Here is a 5,915-nt window from a genome sequence, read left to right on the forward strand (position 1 = left end):
TAAAAGAGTAGTATATACTCAAGTTGATTTTTGCAGGTTTGTTCTCAATTTGAAAATAGAAGATTCAATTTCATTAGTAAACCATATTGTCATAAATTAAATTTCCAATAAATACAGTTGAGTGTGAATTCAAGGAAAAAATATTTTGCAAAACTAAAACTAAAAAAAAAAAAAATCAACATCCCAAACTCTAAAATCATTCTAGTGGTCTTGTAAAACTAAACCATTTTGACAGTTAATTGTTGCCAAGGGTTTTTTAAATAATGGCTTCTGACCACACATGTCCCACAAAAACCTAACTTCCAGTCAAGGCAGCCTGGCTTCCCATGCCTAGGTTAACACTGACATCTTGTGGTCAATTTTTCTTTAAAAAGATAGAATCAAAATACAGAAAGACTTATTGCAGATGTATCCAAGTCTTCCTTATTCTTTTAAATATTTTGATATCACTTACCCACAATGAAAATTTTTAATAATTTAATAAAATTAATAATTGTTAAGTTATTTGCTTATAATTATAAAGACTTAGATTATGTTGATAGATGTAGAATAAACATGATGTGATGGAGATGGCATTTCACCAATGTAGTCTTTCTCTCCCTAAAACCCATTAACTCCAGTTTAATCATGGGAAAAAACCCAGACAATCCCCAGTTGAGTGGAAGTCTTCAAAAAGCCTGAGCAGTCGCCTCAAACCTGTCAACGTCATCAAAAACAAGAAAAAATATGCAGCTACCACAGATGAGAGGAGGCTAAAAGATGTGATAACTAAATATAACATGATAGCTTGGACAACGTAAAGGGCTAGATGAAAAATCTAGTGAAACTGAAATAAACAGTGGTGTTTAGTAATAGAAAAGTACCAATAATAGTTTCTTAATTGTGACACATGTGCCACGTTAGTGTAAAATGTTAACAGTAGGGGAAATTTGTTGAGTGATTTGCAGAAACAGAAATGAATAAACTCTTTACAACTACTCAATATGCCTAAAACTTCAGAGACTGCTAAAAATTACTTAAATAAGCATATTCTCAAATTATGAAATGTCATTGGTTTAATGGAATTGGTCATATTGTCCTTTCTAAAAGTAAGAAATAAAATAATACCAAAAGTGAAAGACTTTGCAATGTTTAAATGTTCTAGACCCTATGTAATAAACCTCCATTGCTTTAAAGACACAATTAATAAGGTCAGGCTCACTCACCACCATTGGTCAGTATTCCCAGTCCTGCTACATTTCCCCAACAGGTTCCACAGTTCCACTGCTGAACTCGATGGAAGAAGAAATCACGTGCCATGCTTGTCATTGACAATGGCTCCAGCACATACAAAGCTGGCTTTTCTGGGGATGCCAACACACCTATGGTGCCATGTTCTCCTTTATCAGTGGACAACCCTGGCACCAAGGCATGATGATGGGCATGGCCCAGAGGGAGCTGAACATGGGCAATGAGGCTCAGAGCAAATGCAGAAAACTGATCCTCAAGTTGATCATGGCATCATTACCAATTGGGATAACTCGAAGAAGCTGTGGTACCATACTTTCTACAATGAGCTGCATGTACCACCCAAGGAGCACTGCAGCTGCTGACCAAGTCCCCATCCCATCCTGAACACCATGGCCAATAGAAACAAGATGACAACCCAGATCATAGTGAGACCTTCAATACCATCCAGGCTGTCCTGTCCCGGTATGCCTCTGATCATACCACATGTATTGTGATGGACTTTGGTGATGTCACCCACACATCACCCATCTGTGAGAGGTAGGCTCTCCCTGATGCCATCCTGTGTCTGGACCCAGATGGCCAGGACTTGACCTACTACCACATGAAGATCCTCAATGAGCTGAGCTATAGTTTCACCATCATAGCCTAATGAGTGGGAGACTGTGTCTGATATCAAGGAAAAGCTGCGCTATGTCACCCTAGATATCAAGCAGGAGACAGCACCTCTGTATTTTCTTCTCTTCATTGGAAAAGAGCTTCCTGATGGCCAGGTACTCACCATCTGCAAAGACGAGTTCTGGCATCCAGTTGCACTCTTCTAACCCCTCTTTCTGCAGCATCCATGAGATCACCTTGTACGTTATCATTAAGTGTAACTGACATCTGCAAGGAGTACACCAACACTGTGCCATTTGGTGATTCCACCATGTAGCCCAATGTTCCTGACAGGATACAGAAAGAGATCTGGTAGGACCATCAACATAATTATCAAGATCATGCCACCCCTTGAGCATAAGGACTCATTGTGTATTGGCAGCTCCATCCTGGCCTCCTTGTCTACCTTCCACCAGATGTACATTAATTAATGGTAGGAAGAGCCGGGTCAAATGAACATGAGCAGATGAAGAACATTTGCTGCAGGGATTGATTCAAGAGTTGAAATTTGCACTCACAAATGTAAATACCTCATGCTGGCCTCATGAAACTGGAATAAATCTTTGAAAAGAAATTTATTCTTGAAGTCATATCTGATATCAGCACTGGGAAACTATAGAACTTGCTGCTGATTTTTGACCTTATATTCATATTAATTGTTCCCTTAGTACATATGTTTAATACCCGTGCACATCCAGATTTAAACCTTTAGTCTATGTGGCTTGGTCACACAGTTGCTGAGGTGAGAAGTCCAGGTGAGACTTGGTGTGTCTGCGTTGATTCACAGATGGATATCTGTGCAGGGTATTAATGTGCCAGAACTGACATTCTAGAATTTCTTAGAGGCTGGCAAGAGCTCCTGAGCCAGTTGTCATTTCCATCTTTCTGCTCTTGACAGTGGAGGGAGTGGAGGGAGATGTCTGAACTTTGGGACCCAGCTTCCTTTCTTGGTTTTCCTACCAGAACTCTACCACTGGTACTTGACTCGAGATGGAAACTGTTAGCATTTTTACCAGTAAGTTTATTCATCTTTTTAATTTATGTAAAGTTTTTCTATACAATTCTTAATTCGATTTTTAAAAATTTTATTTATTTATTTGAGAGATATACTTACAGACAGAGAGAAAGATCTTCCATCCACTGGTTCACTCCCCAAATGGCTGCAACAGCCAGAGCTGGGCTGATCTGATGCTAGGAGCCAGGAACTTCTGGGTTGACCAGGTGGGTGCAGGGTTCCAAGCACGTGGGTTATCTTCCACTGCTTTCCCAGGCTATAAGCAGAGAGCTAGATCAGAAGAGGGACAGACAGGCCATGAACAGGCAACCACATGGGATGCCAGCTCTGCAGGTGGAGGCTTAGCCTATTATGCCACAGTAAAGACCCACAATACTCAATTCTTCAAGTGGTGACAAATTTTGGTTTCATACTGCTATTTGAGGATATGTCTTCAACAACATTTGTGTGTAAAGAAATAAAGTGATGTAGAAACCTCAAGAAAAATAAAGCCCTGAGGCTTAACCCATTATGTCACATCCATTCATTCTTCTCCATTCCAACCACAAATGAACAATTTTATTGTGGCATTGTAGTACAATAGAAGAAGCTCCTCCTACTTGGTATATTCTTCCTCTGATCTCTCTGCTTCCTCCCCCTCTTCTCTACTGATCTTCTGACAACTATTGCCACTTCCTGTTCTGTTTATCTAGACCCTTCTTTCTTACATCTTTATGGCTCACTCCTTTAATCTCTTAAGTTCTCTGTTCAAAGGTTTTTTTCCAGAGTTTTTCCTGATCAACACACAAAAAAAGTCACCCCCACTATCACTCTCTACCCCTTGTCCTACTTTATCATCCTTCAAAGTGCCATCCACCTCTGTAAATATTACAGAATGCATTTATTTTCTATTTTCCAAGGCCAACACATAAGCTTCATGAAAGTAATCACTTTGTTTGTTTTGTTTACAGCCATGTCCCATTGCCCAGCACAATGTAAAGCACACAACAGGCACTCAATAATCTTGCTCAGTGATGCTAAAATCTTACCTGAAAACTGTCTACAGGGGCCAGTGCCTGCAGCGCATTTTGCACGGGCACCGGTTCACGTCCTGGCTGCTCCACTTCTGATACAGCTCTCTGCTATGGCCAGGAAAAGTGGTGGAAGATGGTCCAAGGGCTTGGGCTCCTGTACCCACATGGGAGACCCGGAATAAGGTCGTGGCTCCTGGCTTCAGATTGGTCCAGTCCAGCCACTGCGGGCCTCTGGGGAGTGAACCAGCGGATGGAATATCTCTTACTCTGCATCTGCCTCTCTGTATTTTTGCCTTCCAAATAAATAAATAAATCTTTTAAAAAAATACTGTGTCTATCATTTCTGTCTTGCTAACTGTATACAAAGAGGAGAAACCTGCATAACAGTTCACACGAAGGTGCCCTCAGCGCTCATCCTTGCTCGGGTTCTATATTCCATGCACGAAATACCTGCCATCTGCACCTGGTACTGCTCTCTGACATGCTCTCTGTGCTGGGGAGCTGAGCCCTGTGGCTCCCTTGCTGTCTGTCTCCCAGATGGATTTGGCCAAGTAAGAGCCTAGAGAAATTATGGTATTTCTTCTCCTTGTTCTTCCTGTTTTGTATGTAGATTTCTCTGACTGCAGCTCCTATCAAGTGGGCCTTCCCCTTCAAGACACTGGTCTTTCCGGGTCTTGGTAAAAAATTTTTTTAAGATTTTATTTATTTATTTAAGAGGCAGTGTTACAGATAGGGGGAGACAGAGATAGGTCTTCCATTCACTGGTTCATTCCCCAAATGGTTGCAATGGCCAGAGCTGGGCTGATCTGAAGTCAGGAGCCAGGAGCTTCTTCCAGGTCTTGTACATGGGTGTAGGGGCCCAAGCACTTGGGCCAGCTTCTACTGCTTTCCAAGGCCATAGCAAAGAGCTGGAATGAAAGAGGAGCTGCTGGGACTGTTGCCCATTTGGAATGCCAGTGCTCCAGATGGTGGCTTAGGCTAGTACGCCATAGGGTTGGCCCTGATAATGTTTCTTCCTTTGCCCTTCCAGAACTTGGGGTAGGCATGCCTGCCTGCTGTTGCCAGTCCTTGAATGTTCCAATATCCCTTGTTATCCTAACCCTGCCTACCTGCCTTAATTAAAAGTTTCTCATTTGTACCCTATGGATGAATTCTCAATCCAAGTGTGACCCAGAATGATACTCTAGGGCAGCAGTTCTCAAATGTTGGTGTGCAATAAAATGACCTAGAGATCTTTGAAAATATGGATTTCTGGGTGCCACTCTGCAGAGTTTTGGATTAAGAACATCTGGTATGGAGCTCCAATTTTACATTTCAAGCAAATTCCTAGGTGATGCTGATACTGATGGTCTGAGGATCACACAGGGGTCATTACTGCCCTACCACATATTCGTTCCTAATCCTAAGTGTTATATGTTAGGTGTTTTAAATGAAGATTTATCACAAATATAGTTTTGTGTATGCTGAAGGAGCACAGGGTGACAGCAGATTCAGGGAAAATAGTATTTGTTCTCTCATTAGGATGTGCAGACTATTTCATCTTCCCAACATCTATCACTAATATCAAAGAGTTCTAGATAATCACAATAGGAGGACTGGTATGGTAGTGCAACAGGTTAAGCTGTGGCCTGCAATGCTAGCATCCCATAACAGAGCACAAGTGCCTGTCTAGGCTACTTTGCTTCTGATCTGGCTCCCAAATAATGTGTTCAGGAAGGCAGTGGAAAATTCTAAGTACCAGGGGACCTGCCACCCATGTGGGAGACCCAGATGGAGTTCCAGTTCCCTGGTTTTGGCCTGACCCAGCCAAAAATTTTCTCTTTCTCTGTCACTCTGCCTTTCAGATAAAAATAGTTATAATAACTGGTAAACTTTATTGCAGATTCTTGATGTACTTGTCACTCTACTAAGCATCTAGAAGTAGTATCATTGCATTTAAACATGGTAACAGCCTTATCAAGTAGATGTGCTGCTATTTGCATTTTAAAGACAACTAAAGGAGA

At 41.5% G+C, this 5,915-nt stretch overlaps 1 pseudogene; it reads left to right on the forward strand.

The window, feature by feature from the left end:
• Positions 1–1,297: 1,297 nt before the first annotated feature.
• LOC127492743 (actin, cytoplasmic 2-like) lies at positions 1,298–2,433 on the forward strand (annotated as a pseudogene).
• The last annotated feature ends 3,482 nt before the right edge of the window (positions 2,434–5,915 follow it).

The sequence above is a fragment of the Oryctolagus cuniculus genome, chromosome 14 (genome assembly GCF_964237555.1).
Source record: "Oryctolagus cuniculus chromosome 14, mOryCun1.1, whole genome shotgun sequence".
Taxonomy (NCBI): Eukaryota; Metazoa; Chordata; class Mammalia; order Lagomorpha; family Leporidae; genus Oryctolagus; species Oryctolagus cuniculus.